At 36.5% G+C, this 26,108-nt stretch overlaps 1 protein-coding gene and 1 pseudogene across 3 annotated transcripts in view; one reads left to right on the forward strand and one right to left on the reverse strand.

Annotated features, from left to right (window-relative positions):
• Positions 1-26,108, reverse strand: part of GLCE (glucuronic acid epimerase) — a 109,103-nt gene that overhangs the window by 52,783 nt on the left and 30,212 nt on the right. For 2 of the 3 annotated variants that reach the window (XM_037155641.2, XM_037155643.2), the window contains one exon: positions 10,635-10,726. The exons of the other annotated variant lie outside the window; for it this stretch is intronic. The gene's annotated coding sequence lies outside the window, so the exon portion shown is untranslated. The remainder of the gene's footprint in view (positions 1-10,634; positions 10,727-26,108) is intronic. 3 annotated transcript variants of the gene reach the window in all.
• Positions 21,990-23,161, forward strand: LOC119057029 (COP9 signalosome complex subunit 4-like; annotated as a pseudogene).

The following is a 26,108-nucleotide window of genomic DNA, read 5'->3' on the forward strand; positions in this document are numbered from 1 at the left end:
AGTCACCTGGACCACCAGCCTCAGCAAGAGGAAGACAGGTCCTTGTCCCAGATTAGGCCCCCAGCACACTGAGAATCTCCTGAACTCCACAGTTTCCATCCCAGACCCCCTGAAAAAGGGAAAAGGCTTAGGGAGCCCTACCTTGTCATGCACTATAAATAAATTTCACTATACCCCACAATAAGTTACTGCAAATATGGTAAAGTTTTTAGATATTTTTACTGCTAACAGCAATGTACATGTGTATAATTTCTGAGACTAGATGTTTTTATTTTCAAGAAAGCTACTAGTTATCACTGATATCATTAGAGAATTCTAAGATATCAATTAGAGGCTCATATAATTAGCATTAACAAGTACTATGTTGGCTGTTCCCTCATATAACATGTATAAAATAGGTTTTCCAAAAGTGACACCCCTCAAGGGAGAAGAAAATACTACATAAAGTTAAGATAATCTCAGTCTTATCTAATTATTACTTTTCCTTCCAGGGGCTTAAAAATTCAGAGATTTTTCTAATGATTTTCATTACGTTTTTAATCTTAGGAGAAGTAGTGCAGTATAGTAGATAAGAGTGGACTTTTAAGTAAGAAAACAAAAATTCAGCCCTGATCGGCAGGGCTCAGTTGCTTGAGCATCATCCCACAAAGTGAAAGGTTGCTGGTTTGACTCCCAGTCAGGGCATGGGTCATAGCTTCCGTCCTCAGCTGGGGCATGTAGGAGAGGCAACCAGTCAATGTTTGTCTCTCATACCATTGTTTCTTCTCTCTCTCCCTCCTCTCTACCCCTCTCTCTAAAAAGAAATAAATTTTTAAAAATTTAGAAAAAAGAAAATGAAGGTTCAAATCCCGACAATACCAATTCTGTTACCTGGGATAAATTTTCCTTACTTGTAAAATGTGGGTCATTGTGCATACCATGTAGGGTAACTATGAGGATTAAGTTAAATAACATGCAAAGCAAAATGCCTAACTTGGAGTTAACCAAAAAAAGTTGCTCAAAAGAAATCAGACATCATCCTTCCTCAGTCCCCCAATTTCAAAAATGCTTATTTCAACACTGTCAGGTAACACTGTCAACTGTCACATACGCACAACTGTTTATAGCTGCTACTTTATTAGTGTTGGGCTCTACAGAGTACTCAACTGAAGTCTCAACTTCATCTTCCAAGTCGTCCATAAATAAAGAAGCAGCCTGCCATCAAGACCTTAACAAACAGCCCTGGCTGGTGTAGCTCAGTGAACTGAGTGCGGGCTGTGAACCAAGGGGTCGCTGGTTCAATTACCAGTTAATGGTCCAGGGCACATGCCTGGATTGAGGGCCAGGTCCCCAGTGGAAGTCACATGAGAGGTAACCACACACTGATATTTCTCTCCCTCTCTTCCTCTCTCTCTAAAAATAAATAAATAAAATCTTAAAGACAAAAAAGACCTTAACAAAAAAAAGTTTACACCCTCCTTTCTTAATCCGTATTGTTCAGGAAAAGGGAAGGATGAAATAAAATATACATTTATAATATAAATATATGTATATATAGTTCCCCCCATTCAAAAGGCTAGGAACACTGTCTTATTTATATCTTATTTACTAAGAGAGCCTGACAAAGTAGGACAGTATAAGTTATGTTATGTATGGTAATCAGAACAGTCACCATAGACAGGTTTGCACCCTCCAATTTAAAACCTGCTGGGTTAGCAGCAGTCTTGTCCCTTCTTGGACCTTTCCGCCATGTACTGAGCCATGAAGCAGTGGAGCAGGTTGCCCTATCCAGCAAATACCTAAGGCTCTGTCCCGTACAACCTGGAAGGTGCGCCAAGAGAGGGAGTCAAAGCAGCTCTACCTTAGACACAGAAACAAACACAGGGAGGCTGCCGAATTGGGGAGACAAAGAAATACGGCCCAAATGAAAGAACAGAACAAAAGCCCAGAAAATGAACTAAGTGAAATGGAGATAGCCAACCTATCAGATGCAAAGTTCAAAACACTGGTGATAAGGCTGCTCAGAGAACTCACTGAGTATGGCAAAAGCATAAGGGAAAAAATGAAGGCTACACTAAGTGAAATAAAGAAAAATACACAGGGAACCAACAGTGAAGCGAGGGAAGCTGGTGTTCAAATAAATGTATGGAAGATAAGGAAGAAATAAACAATCAACTAGACAGAATGAAGAAACAATAATTCTAAAAACAAGGAGAGAATAGGAAGACTCTGGGACATCTCCAAAAGGGCCAACATCTGAATCATAGGGATGCCAGAAGGAGAAGAGAAAGAGCAAGAAATTGAAAACTTATTTGAAAAAATAATGAAAGGAGATTTCCTTAATTTGGCAAAGGAAATAGACACACAAGTCCAAGAAGCATAGAGTCCCAAACAAGCTGGACTCAAAGAGGACCACACTGAGATCCTCATAATTAAAATGCCAAAGGTTAAAGATAAAGAGAAAACCTTAAAAGCAGCAAGATAAAAGCAGAGAGTTACCTACAAAAGAGTTCCCACAAAACCATCAGTTGACTTCTCAAAAGAAACTCTGCAGGCAAGAAGAAGAGACTGGCAAGAAGTATTCAAAGTGATGAAAGGCAAGGACCCACATCTAAGATTACTCTATCCATCAAAGCTATCATTTAGAATGGAAGGACAGATAAAGTGCTTCCCAGACCAGGTAGAGCTAAAGGAGTTCATCATCACCAAGCCCTTATTATATGAAATGTTAAAGGGATTTATGTAAGAAAAAGAAGATCAAAACTATGAATAGTAAAATGACAACAAACCCAATGATCAACAACTGAATCTAAAAAAAAACAAAATAAAAACAAACTAAGCAAACAACTGGAACAGGAACAGAATCATAAATATGGAGACCATTTGGAGGGTTACCAGTGGGGAGGGGGAAAGGGGAACATATGGGAAAATGTACGGGGATTGAGAAGCATAAATGGTAGGTACAAAATCTAGTGGGGGTGGTCGTGTTCAGAACAGTGTAAGAAATGGAGATGCCAAAGAACTTATATGCACAACCCACGGACATGAACTAAGTGCAGGAGGGGGGTCGCTGTAGGAAAGGGGGGTACCTGAAAGAAAGAGGCTAAGGGGGAAAAATGGGACAACTATAATAGTATAATCAATAAAATATACTTGAAAAAGGAAAAATATGCAAATGGTCAATAAACAAAAAAAGGTCAACATTACTAGGGGTGGAAAAATGCAAAAATTAAACAAGATAGCATTTCTGCCTCTGAAATTAACAAAGTTTTTTTGTTTTTAATAGTAATATCCACTGTTAATTAAATACAAGTAAATAAATACTCTCATACATTACTAGTAGAATTTTAAATTGTTACAGAACTTTTTATAAGTTTGAATTACAGTTGATTGATACATTTTGGCATTCAGTAACAACAACAGAAAAATTAAAATACACATGTCGCTTTTCCCAAAAAATTCTCCTTTCAGAAATTTAAGACAAAATTAAGTTAAAGATTTGACTATAAGAATGTCAATAACAGCATTGCTTACAATGATTAAAAATTTAAAACAACCTATATATCCAATAATAAGAAGGTGGTTAAATTATGGTAAAACTGGTTAAGACACCTTTAAAAATAGTGATGTACATACCTACTTATTGACATGAAAAAATGGTATATTGTGAACTCAAAAATATAGGCAAGAAAACATCATGCGTAATATAAGCCTAATTTTTTAAAAGAAAAATTATATGAAGACATGGAAAGACTATTAAAACTTAACCAAAAATTTAAAAAAGCTCTGCCAGCTTAAATTCCAAGAATGTCATCACCATAACTACAACAAACCTGGGTTTAGCCACTAGAAATATCAGTGACATAATCACACTATCAAATAGGATGCTAAAAGAGATATGCTCATTTTGGTACACAAGACATCTTTCCATTGTAATGACTTCTAACACCAACATTTTCAGAATCTGAGTGTCTATATAAAATACTGTTTTGGCTACCTCCTACTGAAATAAAGGGTTAGCGCACCTAGTTAACTAGAATCTGCATCAAGGGAAACAATCATAATTACCCAAACAATGTAATAGGAATGCTATCCTTCAAGGCATATAGTAGTCTCCCAATTTAAGCATATATTTTATGTAATATATTAAGTTCCTGAAATGACTTTATACAGAGAAAAAAACAAAACAGAAAAATCTATTTAAATAACACGATTATCTCTGCACATATTGTCATAAATATAGGTTTTTACAAAACAAAAATAGTAAATATAAAGATCAAATAGGGTAAAACATCATTCACTAAAATTTTGTCTTTATTCCAGTCTGATAAAAGTTAAATATAAGCTAAGAATTCAATTAGTTATTGAATTACAGGTTTTTAAGCAGCAATCTTTGAAATTCTAGAAAGTAGAATTCCACATATTTTTGTTAATTCAGCTCAAGAAAGCAAATAGTTGTTTTTTAACCTGTCAGTCAATTTAAATGTTTACATAAAGAGGCCCAAGTTTAAAAACATTCACTTGTAATCTCTTTCATCTAATATCAACTGATTGGTTATAAGAGCATACCAAAGGCATTAAATAGTCATCAAAAGAAAGTATCAGCTTTCCTTTTTTAGATGATAGTCAAAGGGGAAAAGATCTTACCTAAGACCCTAAAATTTCTTTTTCTAAAGTGACATTTGTCAATCCAATGCCAACCTTTTCCACTAACAGAATTTATTACATTTTACCTTGCCTTACATGTCTTTTGAGCCCAAGATGTAGTTTATGAATAGATTCTTACAAAGCAATCTAGTTTTGAACAGTGAAATTCTCATTCAAATATTCAGCTGTATAAAAAACTGTATCTTCATTCTATTGCACTAAGCATAGACAACTGAAACTCATATATGGAAATGTGTACTTTTATTAAAAATATAGGCAAACATTCAGAGATGATGGCAACTTGTTCACTCAAAAATATATGAAAAAAAAGCCCCCCTATCTATTTGGTTGATCATAAAAGGAGAAAATTAAGAGAAATAAAAGGGACCAGCTGCCCCTTCACAAACATATGAATGGTATAGCAACATCATTAGTCTTAGAGAGAATGCAAATTAAAGCCACAAGATACCACTACACATATAACAGAGCAGCTAAAAGACAAACACAAGCTGACAAGTACTGAAAACTATGGAGAACAATAGAAACTTTCATACAATAGTGGTATGGAAACAAAATTGTATAGCCACTTGGAAAAAAGTAAAGTTAAATATATATTTACACTAAGGTACATAATCCCACTCCCAGGTATTTACTCAAATGAAATAAAAACAAAGACAAAGAAAGAGACAAAAAATATAAAACACCCTTATGCTAATGTTTGTATAGAGCTTACTAATAACTGCCCAAAGCTGCAAATAGTCTAGATGTCCCTCAAAAGGTAAATGGATAAACAAGCTGGTAATACAATGGAATGGTACTCAGTAATAAAAAAAAACAAAGAACGAATGATTTATGCAACAGATGGATATTAAATAAATTTTGTCAAGTGAAAGAAGTCAAAGATTCCATTTATATGAAATTCTGGAAAAAACTAACTAAAGGCATGGAAAATACATCAGTGGTTGCCAGGGTTTGGGGCAGAAAGAGGGGCTGACTACAAAGGGGCAACACAAAGGAACTTACGGGGTGATGGAACCATTGTTGGTAAATACATGACTCTATGCATTTCTCAAAACCCACAACTGTGCAACACAAAGAGTGAATTTTACAGAATACAAATTTAAACAAACCAGGGTGTCAGGGAAACTGAAGATGGAATGCAAACTGTGACAAATGAAACTGTGTTAGAAGTGAATGACATAGCAGACCGAAGGAGATATGACAGAGAAGACCTCACTTAATTAACTTTGGAAACGAGCATTTTGGTTGGATACTATGAGAATAAAGATAAAAAAGAACTGTTTACAAACACTGCATTCTGTTTGATAAATCTGTTTCTCATAGGAGTATGGGTTAATAATTCTAAAACTACTATCTATACATGTATAGCAAATATGTAAATGTAGTTGCAAATAAGCAAAAGAGAAATGCTAGAATAATCCCTATGGTACTAGATTGGATTTGGAGGTATCAGTATAAACTAACTTATTTCTGTATATACAGGTAGATAATACATACAGAAATAAACATAGATGTGTATATATATATACAGGGTAGAGTAAAAGTAGGTTTATAGTTGTGAATATGAAAAACACAGACCTTATTTTTGTATTATTTATTAATTATTGTTATTTTTCATACAAACAACTAAACCTACTTTTGCCCTCATCCTGTATATGTATGGATTAGTAAATAAGCATACATTCCTATCTCTGACAGCTGAAAGGCCTAGAAGCAGCAACATTTCAGTAGCAATGAGCACATCTAGTACCCAGAAGTTGGTTTCTAAATACTACTTTCCAATAAGATGAACCTGAGCTCCCTGGAAAGTGGGTAATTCCAGGCCTGCAGCAGGGAAAATACAAGATGAGCCTCGAGCATCTTGCAGAGCCAGAAAGTTGAGAAATTACTTTAAAACACACACACACACATACACACACACACACAAACAACATATAAGACATGTTGAAAGAACACAAAAGCAAACTTCAAAGAGCTCTCTGTGGCCAAAGCTAGAACAATTTGAGCAACAAAATAAATAACAATAGCTGCAATGCTAATCCAGAGAATAAATATCCATCAGTGTGCACTGATATAAATACATGATTAGATAAAATAAATGTGGGGAGGAAATACAAATCAGAAATTTTTTTTAAAAAAGATGTTTTAAGATATGATTTTGATAGAGGCAAAAAGCTTTAGCAGTACCTTCTTACATCATCTATCATTTAAAAGGAAATTCTTGCCCTGCCCAGGTGGCTCAGCTAGTTAGAGCATTGTTCCACACACCAAAAGGCTGTGAATTTGATCCCCAGTCAGGGCATGTATAGGAGGCAACCGATCAATGTTTCTCTCTCACATGGATGCTTCTTTCTTTCTTCCCCTCTAGAATCAATAAACATATGCTTGGGTGAGATTTTTTAAATGTATTAAAAATAAAATAAAAACAAAAGGAAATTCTTATGCATATGTCTCAGTCTATGAATCAGATAGGCACTTTACAAGTGCAATCCAGTTTAGACCACAGTACACAAAATACTAAGGTGGCATTGTTGACATATTCAACCGATCAGGATTCCTACCGATTCTTCTGCAGCTTAATTTTATCCGTCTTTTATAATTCATATGTATAAGCACTCTAGTTCTAATTTATACTGATTTACATATAAAATGTATCACAGTATAAAACTATGCAAAGATATCCTTTTTTTAAATATATTTTTTTATTTTATTGATTATGCCATTACATTTGTTCTATTTCCCCCTTCATTCCCCTCCACCCTGCACACCCCTCCCCCACCATTCCCCCCTTCAGTTCATGAACACATGTCTCAAGTTCTTTAGATTCTATATTTCCCATACTATTCTTGCCCTTCCCCCCTATTTTCTATCTATCGTCTATGCTACCGTCTTATTTTCTGTACCTTCTCCCCCCTTCTCCTTCTCCCACTCCCCTGTTGCTAACCCTCCTTGAGATCTTCATTTCTATGGTTCACTCCTGATCTAGCTGTCCTCTTAATTTGCTTTTGTTTTAGGTGTGGTTGTTAATAACTGTGAGTTTGCTGTCCTGTCACTGTTCATCTTTTTTATCTTCTTTTTCTTAGATAAGTCCCTTTAACATTTCATATAATAAGGGCTTGGTGATGATGAACTCCTTGAATTTGATCTTATCTGAGAAGCACTTTATCTGTCCTTCCATTCTAAATGAAAGCTTTGCTGGATAGAGCAATCTTGGTTGTAGGTCTTTGGTTTTCATGACCTGGAATACCTCTTTCCAGCCCCTTCTTGCCTGTAAGATCTCTTCTGAGAAATCAGCTGACAGTCTGATGGGAACTCCTTTGTAGGTGACTGTCCCCTTATCTCTTGCTGCTTCTAGGATTCTCTCCTTCATTTTAATCTTGGCTAATGTAATGATGATGTGCCTTGGTGTGTTCCTTTTTGGGTCCAACTTCTTTGGGATTCTCTGAGCTTCCTGGATTTCCCGGAAGTCTATTTCCTTTGCCAGATTGGGGAAGTTTTCCTTTATTATTTGTTTAAATAAGTTTTCCACTGGTCGCTGTTCATTTCCCCCTTCTGGTACCCCTATAATTTGGATGTTGGAGCGTTTAAAGATGTCCTGGAGGTTCCTAAGCCTCTCCTCATTTTTTTGAATTCTTGTTTCTTCATTCTTTTCTGTTTGGTCATTTTTTTTCTTCCTTCTGGTCCACTCCCTTGATTTGAGTCCCAGTTTCCTTTCCATTACTATTGGTTTCCTGTACATTTCCATTCATTTCAATTAGTTTAGCCTTCATATGTTCCTCTAATTCGTGACTAAAATCAACCAGTTCTGTGAGCATCCTGATCACCAGTGTTTTGAACTGTGCATCTGAAAGTTTGGCTATTTCTTCATCACTTAGATTTATTGGCTCTGGGGCTCTGAGTTCTTCTTGAGCCATGTTTTTATCTATTTGTGCCTGTTATGTATGAGGAGAGGTGCCTTAGGTGTTTGCCAGGGCGGGGCCACCCAGGTCGCTGGTTTGTGATGCTGTATGTGGGGGCGGGGTCAGAGAGGGAGCAATGGCAGTCCTCTCTGCTCCCCCCGCCTGTTTATCAGAGCGCAAATGTGCGAGCCCGCCGTCCTGTGCCGGGGCCTGCGCGGTCTGTCTCAATGCATGACTCTTCACTGGTTTATCTGCTCGCAAATACTTGACCGTAGACAGCCAGCCACGCCAAGCCTTCCCTGGGTCCTCCCGTAGCCACCCTGCACATGGGATCCACGCCCTCAGCTGCCTGCGCACCCCCTGGGTCAGGGGATCTTTTCTGCCCAATCCGCTCTGCTACTGGCTTCGCCCCTCTCACCGGTTTAGCTGAGCGGTTCATTGTTTTTAGACTCCGTATTGTTTGATTTTCTGTGGTTTGGTTGCATTTATTGTTGTTAAAACTTTGTTGTTTTTAGATTTGGTTGTGCGAGGAAGCAAAGTGTTTCCACCTAAGCCTCCATCTTGGCGGAAGTCAGAACTGTCTGCAAAGATATTCTTAAAAATAAATCCATATATTTCTTCCTTTTAAAAAGTAAACTTTTTAAAGTTTTAAACTCACTTTTCAGAATGCAAGCAAAGATACCTCACAGATGTCTTTTAGGAATCCAAATGTATCAGGTTCCACATGACATAATAGAGGGTATTTTTCAAATCATTTGATTCTTAAGAGATGAAGATTTCAGAAACTTATTTTATTTTGTTAAATTGTCTAAAAACTAGCAAAAAATGTCTTTTAACAATTTTGGTTTCCAAAACAAATTCAAAACAAGAAAATTCTTTTTATCACGTATTTTGTTTGCTACTGCACTTAATCTGAGATTGCTTGGAAATTCAAATTTACATGTCATGTTAAAAAAAATTTTTTTTTCAGCCAAGAGATTCCTGAGGAGCCAAGCAAACATTTTATACACTCTCTAGGGTCAAATTTTAATTTCTCCTTCTATCTTATGTTTTTTAAACACTCATAATTTTAGGAATCACAAACAGGTATATGTAATTCAATATAAACCTCAGAGATCAATATAATTCTAACTTTAAGCACTAAACACAGTTTTACATCAGAATGTTTTCATTTAAAATTTCATATAATCTAAATCACTGTTACTAAGACAGATACTAAAAACATATAATCACTACTCTCAAAATGTTACTACTTCTGTTTAAATTTATGAAGAAAGACAAGATATAATTAAGTACATTGATGTGAAAAAAATTTAGAGCAGGAAAAAGCCTGACTTTTTTCATATAAACTTTTATTTTTAAAGACCCATACAAAATAAAGATCTACTCAGAAACAAGCACTTGGCATTTAGCTGCTCACAGCACTGTCTTATTTTTAAAATCAGTTACTTAAGAAAATTAATACCTCTTTCTAAGAAATAGTACAGATCATTCACTTCAAGAAGTATGGCTTGGGGGAGGAGCACATCTACTCGTATGCACATTGAAACCCTCAAGTAGTTTTCATACTTGACAGCACTTACCGACAACTAAAAATTGGTTAGCTACCACCTCACACGTCATAATTATACAGCACAGTAGGACAGCATGTTTTGATCATGTAGGCCAAGGGTCAGCAAAATTGTCTTAAAGAGCCAGATTTTAGGCTTGTAGGCCATACAGACACTGTTGCGACTACTCGACTCTGCCACTATAGTGCTAAGGCAGCTACAGACAACATGTAATTAATGGGTGAACTATGTATTTACCAAAACAGGTGACTGGCCTGTAGGCCACAGCTTGCCAACTCCTGCACTAGGCAAACAGATCTGATTATCAATATACAACCTCTTCGGTAAACATATAATCACGTGTTCCCCTCATATCTGGAAGTTGTACCTGGACCATTAGCTATTCAAATCACAAAGGAATCATGAAAAACTTTTCTGAGGTCAGGATCTCAGGTAGACTGAAAAGTTAAAATGTGTTAATAAAGCACACATTAAAATATAAGTTTGAAAATGATTAAATGTTATTAAACAATCTTACCTTAATCAAATGAAAGAATCTAAACTCTAATACATGTCTGGTTTCAAACTCAAAATAATTTTTGATCAAAACTTCAGTTTCTTGTCAAATTCCTAGAAAAACGAAATTAAAAACTTGTAAGTCAGATTCCAGTACCAGATAAAATGGGGTAGTCACACTTTACTTTGGTGAGTGTATATACAAGACAGACTACATGGAGCACCTACTTGAGGACTCTGAAAAGTGAACACTAGTAGCAGGTTGGGTAAGAAGACCAGAATTTGAAGTATCACTAAAAGAGCATTTTGTTTCCCACTGGTCTCTTCCAGCCTGAACTTAATACAGCCCCACCTGAAAGTAGGCATTAGCACACAGAAAGCTTCAGAAGCAGTCTAGTGGGGGGCTCTAGGAAAAGGAAAGTGTGGAAACAAGAAAAGTGTGGATATGCCTCCCTACTTTCTTACTCCATTCCCTCAAGCTTAGCATCCTGTGGCAGCTGTGGCAATAGAAGCCACCAGGACCCTAAGACTGATGGTGAGGAACACCTTCCTCTCTGATCAGAGTGGCTATGCTCCCAAGGGGATGTGGCGAATCCCTGTTGCTTGTTTTCCTCTCCCTCTGTCCTCCTGCCACTTGGCCCTAGGTACCGACACAGTTGTAGGTAATACACATTGGAGAGGGATAAATAAGTCCCTCCCTTTCTGGTCAGAGAATGGAAGAGAGGAGCCCCAAAGAATCAGAAATTACTGGGAGACCCCAAAGGAGGAGTTTGAGAAAGCAACACTTCAAAGTTGCTTATGAACTCCTGGGCTTACCCTCAAGCAGCACATGTGTGGATCTGAGCCAAACAAGCATATACAGACTTTGAGACTTGAACCCATGGGACAGACCACTATCAAGTTCCAGAATGGCCAATGGGTGGTGGGCATGCAGGAGAGATCCAAATCCAAATAGCATGGCAAAGTCTTTAAAAATTGATGTTGTAACCACTACCCACAGGACTTGCAGTTTGAACCCTAAAGGGGCTGATTGCCTACTGAACAAATACATCAACGTTCTGCATAGGATTTAAACAAGACCCAAAATCTCAAGACATAAGAGTCAAAGTGCTCAGGATATAATCCCAAACTACTTGACATAAAAGAACCAGGAAAATCTCAGTTTACATGAGAAAAGATGCCTTCACCAAGAAAACACAATACAGGAATTATCTAAGAAAGATATAAAAATATTAAAACAACTATTTTAACTGTTGTATCAGGTAAGATCAAACATTCTTAAAACAAGTGGAAAAACAGAAAGACTCAAAATAAACAGAGGATATAAAGAACCCAATGTGAATCTTAGAATTAGAGAAATATCAATAACCAAAATTAAAAGCTCACTAGATGAGCTCAACAGTACAATGGAGATGAGAAAAGAAAGTCAATGAACTTAATATAAATGAGTAGAAACCATCTAATGTGAACAATAGAGAGAAAAAGATTGAAAAAAAGAAGAGTGCCTTAGGTTCAATATTTGTGACACTAGAATCCCAGCAAAAGAGAAGAGTTCAGTGTAATAAAAGTATCTTAAAATATTTTCCAAATTTGTTCAAAGACATAACTCACAGATGCAAGAAGCAGAGCAAATCCCCAAACAAAATATACACAAAGGAATCCATGACCAGATACATACTAATTAGACTTCAGACAACAAAAGACAAACAAATCGTGAAAGATGAAGGTGAAAGAAAGACAGTCTTAGATGAAGAAAAACACGAGAATGCGTTGACAGCAGAACTACTTTAAAAAATTGCTAAAGGAAGTTCTTCCAAAGATGATAAAGGGTATCATAAGGAACCTGAAACACCAGGAATGAAGAAAGAGCAGCATGATTGTTAATTATCTGAGTAAATATAACAGACTATTCTTATCTTCTCGAGTATTTTAAAATAAATTTGATAATTAAAAGTAGTAAAAAAGTAAAATGTTATCTGATGGGGCTTCCAATGTATATATTTTAATATGTATGTAATACAATGTAATATGTAACAAAACTACAGCATAAGGGGGCAAGTAAAGTGACTTCAATGGTGGTATATTTCTCTTTTTTTCTTTTTTCTGGTAATTACCAGAGGGAAATGGGGGTGGGGGAGGTAGAAGCAGGGATAAATGGTGATGGAAGGAGACTTGACCTGGGGTAGTAAACAAACAATACAATATATAGATGATGTATTACAGAATTATACATGTGAAACCTATACAATTTTTATTAACCAATGTCACCTCAATAAATTCAATAAAAAAGAATGGTGGTACATTTCTATTGCCACTTGAATAAAAAATTAACCCTAAGTAGACTGTAAACTTAAGTACACTGTAATTCTTAGAGTGATCACTAAAAACACCCCCACACAAATATAGTTTAAAACACAATCAATAAATTATAATGTAATACCTAACCAAAAACAAAAGAACTCAATCTGAAAGAAGGTAGGGAGAGAAAACATAGAAACAAAACACAGGAGCAACAATAATAACAAAAAGAAGAAATAAAATGGTAGGCACAGATCCAAATATATTAATAATTACATAAATGTAAAAGATCTATAAACACCAATTAAAAGAAAGAAAAAAAAGAATAGCGGAAACATTCTTTAAATATAATGCCATAGGTAATGAGGCTATTGCTGAAAGGGGTCATGAACCAAGGAAAGCGAACACCTCTAGGAGGCAGAAAGGACAAAAAAATTCTCCCATAGAGTCTCCAGAAAGAAATGCAGTCTTGCTGACATCTGGAATTTAGCTCAGTGAAACTGGTCTCAAACTTGACTTCCGGAACTGTAAGATAATAAATTTGTGCTATTTAAGCCACTGTTTACAGTAGTTTTAAAAATTTTGCACACAGTGCTAGAAAACCAATATACTGGATCATAAAACAAACTTTTACAAACTGAAAAAAGAAAAGAAATCACATAAAGGATATTATCTGATCAATAATAAAATTAGACTAGATATCAATATTAGATAACAGAACAGCTTCCAAAGAGGAGGAAATTTAAAAACACACTTTTAAGCAATCCATGGGTCAAAAAAGAAGTTTCAAAGGGAAACAGAAAATATTTTTAACTGAACTAAATATATAACAAATCAAAATTATAGCATGCAGCCAAAGCAGTAGCTACAGGATAAATTATAATATTAAATGCTTATATTAGAAAAAAAGAAAAGCCTAAAATTAATAAGGATTAATTTTAAGAAATTAGAAAATGAGCAAATTAAAAAGCAAGTAGGAGAAAATAACAGCAGGAGAAATCAATAAATTTGAAGCCAGCAATATAATACAGAAAATGAATAAAACCCAAATTGGTTCTTGGAAAAGTTCAATACAAGAAAGACTGGCACCGACAAAAAGGGAAAAGAACACCAATTCTCAGTATCAGTATACATAAGATTTTGCCATAGACCCTACGAACATTTAAGGAATAATAAGAAAATTCTGTGAACAATCTTATGCACATAAATCTGACAACTTAGATTATATAGACCACCTCCCTGAAACTACAAACTACCAGCATTCACCCACAATGATACTAAGTTATAGTCCCATAACTATGAAATAAATTGAATTTGTAGTTAAAAGACTTTAAAAAAAAGATATTCTCCAGTCCAAGATGATTTCACTAATTTACCAAACATTTAAAAAAGAAATAACTGCAGTCCTGGTCGGTGGCTCAGTTGGGTGGAACATCATCTTATACGCCTAAAGGTTGTGGGTTTGACGCCCCATCAGGGCACATACCAAGTTTGCAAGTTTGATTCCAGTCACAGTTCATACCGGAGGCAATTTACTGATGTTTCTCTCATTGATCTCTCTCTCCCTCTTTCTCTCTCTCCCATCAATAAGCATGTCCTCAGGTGAGGACTAAAAAAGTTAAAAAAAGAAATAACTGCAGACTGGTAAGACTAGAAAGAAATAAAACCGTCCCTATTTGCAAGTGAGATGACTATCTACATAGAAAATTCCAAGGAATACAAACAAACATACAAACCCTCCTGGAAGTAATAAATGAATTTATCAAGGTAAAAAAATAGGGTCAATGTCAATTATATTTCTGTATACTAAAAAATGATCAATTAGAAACCTACAAAGTTTTAAATAATGCCATTCAAAATGGCTCCACAAAACCAAAATACTTACGTATAAATCTGATAAAATATGTGTAGGATCTATATCCTAAAAACTACAAAATGTTGATGAAGTAAGTCAAAGAAGAATTGAGTAAATAGAAATACAGGCTATGATCACAGACTACAAAATTCAAAATGGTAAAGATGTCAATTTTCTCCCAAACTGGTCTACAGATTTAATTCAATTTCAGTCTAAATCCCAGGATCTTTTGTAGTTATAGAGAAATTAAGTCAAAAATTAATATGGAAAGAAAAAAGAACTAAAGTAACCGAAGCTATTAAAAACAAATTTTCTAAAAAGAACAAAGTTGGAGGAATCACCCTATTCAATTTTAAGACTTTAAGCTATAGTAGTTATTAAGACAGTGTGATATTGGCAAAGGGATAGACATATAAATCAATGGAATAAAATGTGTCCACAGATAGTTCCATACAACATGGTCAATTGATTTTTGAAAAGGTGCAAAGTCAGTAAAATGAGAAGAGCATAGTCTTTTGACAAACAGTACTGGAACAACTGAGTATCCATATGAAAAGAAAAAAAAAACTTTGACCTAAACCTCTTGCTTTATATAAAAATTAACTCAAAATGAATCATAAACCTAAACATAAAATATAAAATTTTTAGCAAAAAAAGGAACAAAATCTTTGTTACCTAGGAATGGACCAAGAGTTCTTAAATATGACACCAAAATAAAAAGTAGAAAGTGATAAACTGGACTTTATCAAAATTAAAAACTCTTGCTTTGGGGAGATAGCTAAGCTAACATAAAGACAAGCTACAAACAGGGAGATAATGTTTGCAGATTAGATATCCAACAAAGCACTTGTAGCCAGAATACAAGGGGGGGACCCAAAAAACCATTATTTATCTTCTGAAGGGTGGGCCCCTTGTAGTACAGGCTTCCCTCACTAGGTAAGTGTTCTAGGAACCCATCTATATCAGTGTACCACCTGGTGTTGTTGTGAGAGGCTGCATTCAGCTTCAGTGAATTTTTTTAAAGATTCTTTCAATGTGTCTGCTCATTTCATGATGGGTTATTTATGAGCACACCTGCCCATACCACGATGAGTGTTCAGCAATTTTTTTACCATAAAAGGCACGACCCCAATGCCCCAAACTCCCTATTCACCCAATCTTGCCCCGAATGATGTTTTTTTTTGTTTCCCTGGATGAAAAAAGTCCTCAAAGGGAAATGTTTTGCTCACATGGAAGAGGTGAAACAAAAAATGGCAGAAGCACTGAAAGGAATCAAAATTGACAAGTTCAAAAATGTTTTGAGCAGTGGAAAAAATGTCTCAATAGGTGTATTGCATCAAATGGAGAGTCCTTTGAAGGTGACTGAAGTTTAAACATGTAAGAATAACTACACAATTTTTTATAAATAAATTCTGGATTTTTTTGATTCCCCTCCATAACTCTCAAAACTCAACAATTTACATATAAGCAGAAGCACACCAATTAGAAAGACTAAAAAACTACTATATATTTTACCCAAGTGAACTGAAAACTTACAGTCACACAAAAATCTGCACACAATTGTCTACCTGAAGCTTTACTCATAATCACTATAACCTGGAAGGAACCAAGATGTCCTTCAACAGGTTGTTAAAATGACTAAAACAATTTGGCTGATGTAAACTTAACACTTCTTGAAATGGACAGTTTCCATTCAGAGAACTGCAAAATAGGGCAGGAGGCAGGAATTTTTTAAGATAAAGAATAAAGAACAAGGAACAGAAAACCAGGAAATATCTAATTAGCTAGGGCCACACAGTCCAGGGTAAGAAGGCCCAGGGTTGGGGGTTGGCAGTCAAGTGGAGTATTTACAGGCACACAGCAAGTTTTGCTTTGCTGACATGGAACCTCGGGCAGGAGTGGCTCCATCTTGGGCCTAGAGGGTTAGTTCAATAAGGTAAATGGAAAAATAAATTTTGGTGTACTCATACAATAGATTACTCTGCAAGAATAAAAAGGAATAAACTATTTGATTCATGCAATGACATGAATAAATTTTAAGTGAATTTTGCTGGATCTTGAAAGAAGTCAGATCCAAAAAGCTGTATACTATATTACTGCATCCACTATGATACACTGGAAAAGGCAAAACCACAGGAAAAGAAAAGAGACTGTTGGGGAGCGGAGGATAGGGAAATGGCTGAATACAAAGCAGATGCACAGCTGCAGTACTGTGATTTGTAAGAAATATGTATATTTGGTCATTCAGGTTACCAAAATAGATTTTTCATATATATTTGGTCTTCATCCACAGCTCCCCAAACTCTTGGAATTTCACTAGTGCTAAGTGCAATGGAAGAATCCTTTGTTATAATATTTGGTCTCTTGTCCTCAACATCAGATAACTGAGAACCATGAAGGTGAAATGGGTGTCTTATCATTCATAACAAGCCCCTTTCCACCACATTGTGTTTATGTTAATAAGGTGACTTTTGGAAAGCAACTAAGAATAGGGCCCAGTTGCCAGGAGAATCAACTATGTGACTAGAAGGTAAGGATTTTCCGTCCCCAAACCCTACCCACAACATGGGGGGGGGGGAAGAGAGGCTGGAGGTTGAATCAATCACCAATGGCAACAGCCAATGATTTAATCAATCATGCTTGCACAACGAAGCCTCCATAAAAGCCAAATGGGAGTGTTTCAAAGAGCTTTCAGGTTGGCGAACACGTGAAAATTTGGGGAAAATAGTGAGCTTGGAGAGGGCACGAAGGCTCCACACCCTTTCCTTATACCTTGCCCTATGCATCTCTTTCATCTGGCTGTTTCTGAGTTATATATCCTTTTGTAAACCAGTAATCTTGTAAGTAATGTGTTGCTTTGAGTTCTATGAGCTGCTGTAGAAAATTAATCAAACCCAAGGAGGAAATCTCCAATCTACAGCTGGTGGGTCAAAAGCACAGATGAGAATGCGGTCTTCAGATTGGCATCTGAAGCGGGGAGGTGAGGCAGGGGTGAGCAGTTTTATGGGACTGGGCCCTTAATCTGAGGAATCTGATGTTATCTCTGATAACAGATAGTATCAGAATTGAGTAGAATTGTAGGACATCCAGCTGATGTCTGAGAATTACTTGTTGGTGTGGGGACCCTCTGCAATACACACATTATAACTGGGTCCAAATCCTTTCTTTTTTAACATTTTATTTATTTATCTTTCGAGGGGAAGGGAAGGAGAGGAGAGAAATATCAATGTATGGTTGCCTCTCATGAGTCCCCTGCTGGGAACTGGCCTGCAAACCAGGCATGTGCCCTGACTGGGAATCGAACTGCGATTATGTGGTTCGCAGGCCTGCGCTCAATCCACTGAGCTACACCAGCCAGGGCCAAAGCCTTTTAACAGGAGGATTTTTTAAAGTGATGAAATTATCTGTATGGTTCAAGGGTAGTATACAATGACACTGTACATTTGTCAAAATCCATATAAAATTATGTATCACAAAGACTGAACTTTAGTGTATGCAAATTTTTAATAATCAACTAAAATGTTGGGGGAATTTCAAGAGAAGACAGTCTGTGACAAATGGATCTGACTACACTATAAATGAATAGCATATCCCCACTGAGGGGAGTATGGGAAAATGAGTAGACCTAAGTAAATCTGGAAAACAGTGTCCTGAATGGAAATTTAAGTCTAAATATTAAAGGACCTGTACATAAACACTATACTTTAGTTGATATATTTATTTCTCATCATGGTACTAGTTAATAATTCTGAACTTGCTTTACATGTATACCAGGGTGGAATAAGAAAGTAAATGAATGACTGAAGCCAGGTACCTCATTGTCAGAGAGAAATTACAATAAGCCAGGGGGAGAAGGCTAGAATGAATCTATGGTATTCCGTCAGAGTCACAGACATTGGAATAAACTTAACATATTTACTGCTTAATGCGTAGTACATTCATAAAATGAAGCACATCCATAAAATGAAGTGACTGACCCACCACTTTGAGCATAGGCTGGAATTAGTGACCCACTTGCAAAGAACAGAATACAGAAAGACAAAATAACTTTACAGTGGAGGAGCCTAGCAAACACAACCTTAACTGAGCGACGTTATCATGTACTCCCCAATACGATGTGATGAAAATCTTCCCTGAAATCCTTAACCTCCATCTAATCATAAAAACATCAAACACAAATTGAGGGAATTCTACAAAATAACTGACAGTACTCAAAACTATCAAAGTTACAAAAAAACAAGAAGAGACTGAGAAACTGCCACAAACTATAGGAGACTAAAGAGACATAACAAACGCAATGTACAGTCCTGTATTGGATCCTGGAACAGAAAAAGAAAGCTAGTGGAAAATCCAGCAAAATCCAAGTTTAAAATTTGGATGTACCAGTGTAAAATTTGGATGTACCACTGGTGGTTTCTTTTTTTTTTCCCTAGGAAAATATAGTTTATTTTTATTTATTTATTTTTTATATAGCCAATTAATTTTCTTTTCTTTCTTTCTTTATTTTACATTTTATTTAGTTATTTTTCAAGTACAGTTTTTTTTTGTCTATTTCTTGGATGTACCAATGGTGGTTTCTTGTTTTGGACAAATGTACTTAGTTCTGTACGATGCTATCATTATGGAAGTTCTGTATTATCTTTGCAACTTTTCTATAAATCTGTAATTATTCCCAAGTAAAAGTTTCTATTATTTTAAAAAAATGGACACAAGACTCGAACATACTATTCACCAAAGAAGATATATGTATGGCAAAAAGCACATGACAAGACATTCAACATCATTAGCTATTAGGAAAATGCAAATTAAAACCATTATAAGATATCATTGTAGACCTATGAGAATGGCTAAAATTACAGACTGACCATACCAAGTGCTGACAAGTAGGCAGAACAACTAGAACTATCATGCACTGCTGATGGGAATACAAAGTGGTATGGACACTTTAGAAAACAGAAAAGTTTAGCAATATCTTATAAAGTTAAATTATATACTTGCCATCTGATTCAGCAATCCCAACATTATATATTTATTTACTCAAGGGAAATGACTGTATCCACACAAAAGCCTGTACACAAATATTTACTTCTCTGTTCAACTTAGCTAAAAACTTGAAATAACTCACAATCCTTCAAAGAATGCATGGATAAACAAACTCAGTATATCCACACAATTGAATACTACTATGTAATTAAAAGTAACCTTAAGGCATTATGCTAAGTAAATAAATGCATGTGTAACAGTTTCAAATGGCTACATACTATATTAATTCCATTAAGTGATTATTTTTGAAAACACAAAACTAACATGACAGAGGACCTGTCATGAATTACTGACAGGGTAGGAAAGGTACAACCACAAAGAGAAGTGATAGCACAAAGGAGTTTCAGGAATTAATCAAACTGTCTGGATACTGACTGGGATGATAGCTACATGAACCTACAGACATGTTAAAATTCATCAACTGTGCATAGAAAGAGTCAATTTTGTTGCACATTCACTTAAAAAAATAAGTTTATAAACTAAAACAACCTTTAAATCAGCAAGGGTTTTCCAGGATATTTAGTTTGGATTTTATAGTCTATAAAAATTCTCTTGTTTATTTTGGCTACTTTTAAGACAGAGCAGTGACAAATATCATAGCTCAGTCCTAACAGGCGGAGTCACTGGGAGATCAGTAACCTAAATGTCAGTTCCTCTAGGTAGTACATCACCTGCAAAGAAATCTAATCTGCTAACAGTCACAACCCCACCTAACTGAAGAGTAAATCCTGACATCTACTTAAAGGCATCATCATAAAAGAACTTCCATTAAAGTTGAAGAATACTGATTTATAGTGAAAGCATTCCCAGGAGGGAAAAAAATGTTTGTGTTTAATTCTACTTCAAATGCACACAGAGCATTCTAAAATAAAAAAGTAAAACACAATAATTTATTTCCACTTTTATTATTGGGGAAAATTGCTTTCTTTGAATAAGCAGGGCAAGGTAAAACAAAAATGTAAAACAGATGACATATATATTGTATGTAAATCAGACAATGTATAGACCATACACTATAGGAATTAATAAAAATTTTTAATTTTTATTTATTTAATTTTTTTAGAGATAGGGGAAGGGAGGGAGAAAGAGGGGGAGAGAACAGTGATGTGCAAGAGAAGATTGCCTCTTGCATGCTCCGAATGGGGGACCTGGCCTGCAACTCAGGCATGTACCCTGACTGGGAATCGAACCAGTGACCTTTAGGTTCACAGGCTGGCACACAATCCACTGAGCCACATGTGCCAGGGCGGAATTAATTTAAATATAAAAGGCATAAGTAAAAGGTGATACCTTTCCTAAACACCTTTATTGTATTATTTAATCCATTCCATTCCTAAATTTATTTTAGGTGTTATTTTTTTAAAAGCATATTCAGCCAAATACTTGTATTTAAGAAACTCAGTGATTACTTCTGTTTTAAGGATACAATTGTTCTCAGCTCTGCTATTAAATTTAGCAGCAATTTCACATTGCTACACTTTATTTAAAAGAATCAGATTTTAAAAAATAAGGCCAATCTACAATTGCGTTAATTTCAAATGAAAAACAAAAAAACTTGTGTAAGAAATAGTTTTTGCCTTAAGGCCTTTTGTTTTCCTAATATTACATTTGATTAGAAGTGAAGTGGCTTGCTTCAAGAATAATTTAAGATTATTCTGCCCAGAAACACATTTGGAAAAATATATGATTTACATCTGGAACATTATCCTTTCTAACTGAAGCCACTGATGTATTCACTCTAAGAGTTCACTAAAACCATTTTAGTTTCGACACCCATTAAAATATGCTTATTCCTCCATGTAATTTTCTCAGATGTTCAATTTACTAAACAAAGCCTGCTTTAATAATTCAAATCTGACTTCTAAAGATGCAATGCACCTCTCAAAAGCTTTCAGTAAGACAGTAAATTTCATCTGTCCCTCTGTGGCACTGCATGTATTTAAGTTACTCCTTTATTTTAAGGTCCATAATCACAAAAGGGCTTTTCCCTCTCTTTTCAAAAGAATCAAGAACTTCAGTCATTTTTATCATTGTGCCATTCACTGATATACTTCCAGCTGTCTTCAAAAGTTTCCATTAAATAAGAATTTTTACATATGAACAAAATCCAACAGGATGCTACACTTTCCTAGACAAGAGACAGCAAAAAAATTCACAGAGCTTGGCTGAGCTGGAAGAAAGATGGTGGCAGCCATGTGACAAGATTTGGTCCAGCTCATGAATTAGAACAGCTCTCATAAAGATCCGGTGAGCAAATATAGTCAGATCCTGGAAAATACCATTCAGTTATCTTAGGCAGAACAACTAGAAGCTTTGAAAGTTTTTGTGGAAGCAAAGGTAAATGAAAATGTCAGCTTCATGATCTCTCGACAGTTGCTGACTGATTCCTGCACTTATCTCCCTAACTTGCCTGATGGCAAGCCAAAGAAATTTTTTTTATTTTCACCTTAGAAAAGATCCTGCCTAGAGTCATTTCATATGAGGAGCAGGTTGCTTCCATAAGACAGTATCTTGCAACCACATATGGGAAAGAAGGATGCAGAAAGGCAGACCAGGTCTTGGTAGAAAGTCCTTTGGAAACAGTAAAAAAAAAAAAAGTATAATGTGGATTATAAACTGAAGACATAGCTGAAGATTGCTAGGCTATATATATCTAGAGGATGTTGATCCAGTCCAGACAGATGCTTACGTAAGTTAAGCAACATTGCTTCAGACAGATCAACCAACGAACACTTACAGAGACATTACAAAGTATGCCATGCATGCATTTTAGATTATTAAAGAAAATTCATTGAAGCTGCACAAAGGTATAATGAGCTCTCTTACAAGACAATAGTGCACAAAAGTGAAAGACAGAGGCCTTAAAACATGTTTGCATTGTACCATCTTAGCATCAGCAAGACAAAAGCGTCGTTGAATGCTAGCTACTTTCTTAAGGATGAAAGATGCAACTTGCTGCTTATGGGATCCTAGAGAAAATGTTCCTGAACAATCATCCAAGGAAATGAACTTTAAGAATTTGCTGCCATGTTCATGCCTCACCAAAAAGGAACTACAGCTGATGATTCTAGCATCTTGGACAGAGCACTGTTAGTGAACACAATTTGTTGTCTGCAAGCAAATTATATAATAATATTAACTTTGAAGAACTTGGAGCTCTTTTAGAGACTCCTGCAGCTAAGGCAGAATAGATAGCATAATGATAACAGAAGGACGTATGAATGCATTTATTGACCAGATTGCTGGAATCATTCATTTTGAAACATGAGAGATCCTGCCAACATGGGACAATGAGAATCAATCACTTTGTTCCCAAGCAAATAACCTTTTGGAGAAAATTAGCACCAGAATAAACAGCATAAGCCTTGGAAATCCAAATGTGGCTCTGTGGGGGGAGGGCTCACAAAAGGAACAACAGCTTTTGCCAGCACTTCCTTGTAGAATTTCTGTGCAAACTACATCTTTTTCCATGTGTTACAGTGTAGGGAATCGTTTCTCATGGCATGGAAATGTAGCTCAGCTCCCATGTGGAAGACCAGTGGGAAGTGAGTTGGCATACAGGACCAAGCCCACGGAGTGGTTTTCCTGTGGGGAATCAGGCCTGCATTGTACCTAGACTGCTCTTGCTAAAACTTCTTCATCCTGAATTAAGGCAGAGTGTGCTTACTGTAACTTCCTAAAGTCTGTTCTAAACCTCCCAAGTATGTAGTGTAACCAGTTCAACCACTTTTCCCCTGATCTGCAAAGTCCTTCTCTTTGAAGTAATTAGCAACATTCATTCCTTTGTTATCTATAAAAGGTAATCCCCTGCAGTGAACCTGTGCAAAGTAAATGAGGGCTGTCCTCAATGTAATGTACCCAGAGAAGCAATAAAAAGCCTGTCCAGGCAGGGGCTGGGGCCCTCTCAACCCTTCTCTTTCTCAGAGAGTGGCCCATGCCATCCCTTTTACTACATAGGACTTCTGTTGTCTGTCTGTATTTGTTCATAACAACCACAACACACAGATCCTGCAGGCCAGGATCTGCATCAGTACAGACGACTTTCACTATCTCCAAAGCATTTGCATCATGACTCTCTCTATATATATTTCAATCCCTTTTATGCTGGATTCCATTTAAAGAAGACATTATTATGGCAGAGGTACAAGCACTTAAAAATATGTAGTTCCCTCTCCCAGTCAAGATGGTATAGGCAAACACAATTGGCCTCCTTGTATAACCAAATTATAAATACAACTAAACTACAGAACAACCATCACTCAGAACTATCAGAAATTGAGCTGAATGGAAGTACTAAAACTACAAAACCACATCAAGACTGGCATAGAAGGGGCAGAGACGCTGAACAGGTTGGTCCCACATCCATGTATAGCAGATAAAAATCAGGAGGGATATCTCAGGACTGAAGGGCCACAGCCACATACCAGGCCCACCAGCCCAGGCTTCCAGTGCCAGGAAGAGAAGTCTCCATAACTTCTGGAGTCCTTGGCAGTTCCTCTTAAAGGATCCATGCAAACTTATTTGGACTCACTTCCTCTGAGCTCCAGCCCAGGGGCAATAGACTGAAAGGTATCAGAGATATACTGAGAGGAACTGAATTATTCAGTATCAGGGCAAGAGCTGGGGGGCAACCTTCTCCCACACAAGAGTGCTGGTAGAGGCAGGAACAATTTGATTGTTCCTTTTCTGAGCCACTCCCTCGCCCCACAGAGCCACAGAACCAGGAGGCATGTACCATATCTCAGACTCCATCAGACTGGCTCACACTGTTTGCTCCACACTGCTGATTCCCAGAAGTCCCACCCCACCTAACTTTCAGGCCTACCCAAGCTGTTTCCAGTGCTTTTCCATACCAATGGCTTGTCTTGTCCCATGCTTCAGATTTTCCTAAGTTCTCTCAAAAAAGCAGCATCTGGCTTTAGCAAGCCCATATCTCTCACTAAGTGGCCTTAAGCAGGGCAATATTAGCAGCCAGCCTTTGTTCACAGCTTGACTTTGCCAGGGCACCTCCAAGCCCAGCACAAGTACTAGCCATACGCAGATTGCTTTGTTGCTTTTTTTTATGTGACCACACAAAAACACAAGTGGACAGAACACAAGTGGTAGCTGACCTTGAATGTGCCAACAGCAATCAAGGCTCAACTACAAGAGGAGTGTGTAAACATAATGGGTGTCCAGCTTTGGTAATTGGGGAAGCTGTGCCACTGGACCCTATAGGAGACCTAATGTATTAGGCCACTCTACCAAGCCTGGGAGACGTAGCAGCTCCACTTAATACATACAAATAAACACAGGGAGGCTGCCAACATGAGGAAACAAACAAGGCCAAATGAAAGAACAGAACATAAAACTCCAGAAAAAGAACTAAACAAAATGGAGATAAGCAATGTACTAGATGCAGAGCTCAAAACACTGGTTATAAGGATGCTCAAATTGGTTAGTGAGAACCTCAAGAGCATGAAAAAAATCCAGTCAGAAATGAAGGATACTAATTCAGAGGCGTCAAACTCATTTTCACTGGGGCCCACATCAGCCTCAGGGTTGCCTTCAAAGGGCTGAAAGAATTTTGGGACTGTATAAATGTTACTACTCCTTAACTGTTAAGGAGATGAAATTATATTCAGCCCTTTAAAGGCAACCTTGAAGCTGATGTGGCCCTTGGTGAAAATGAGTTTGACACCCCTGCACTAACTGAAATTAACAACTATTTACAGGGAATCAACAGTAGAGTGGATGAAGCTGAGAAACAAATTAGCGATTTGGAATATAAGGAAGCAAAAAACATCCAAATAGAACAGCAAAAAGAAAAAGCATCCAAAAAAAAAAAATGAGGACAGTGTAAGGAGTCTCTGGGATAACTTCAAGTGTATTTACATTTGCATCAAGGGATTCCAGAAGGAGAAGAGAAAGAGCAAGAAATTAGAAGCCTATTTGAAAAAATGACAGAAAATTTCACTGACTTGGTGAAGGAAACAGACATACAAGCCCAGGATGTGCAGAGTCGCAAACAAGATGAACCCAAAGAGGCCCACACCAAGACACATCATAATGAAAATGCCAAAGGTTAAACATAAAGACAGAATCTTAAAAACAGACTGTCAGCTGATTTCTCAAAAGAAACTCAGCAGGCTAAAAGGAATTAGCAAGGATTATTCAAAGTCAAGAAAAGCAAGGACCTACAACCAAAAATATTCTACCCAGCAAAGCTACCATTTTGAATGGAAGGGCAGATAAAGAGATTTCCAGATAAGAAAAAAATTAAGGAGTTCATTATTATATGAAATGTTAAAGGGACTCTTT

Source organism: Artibeus jamaicensis, unplaced genomic scaffold, assembly GCF_021234435.1.
Source record: "Artibeus jamaicensis isolate MK-2021 breed Jamaican fruit bat unplaced genomic scaffold, CSHL_Jam_final contig_548, whole genome shotgun sequence".
In the NCBI taxonomy this organism is placed as follows: Eukaryota; Metazoa; Chordata; class Mammalia; order Chiroptera; family Phyllostomidae; genus Artibeus; species Artibeus jamaicensis.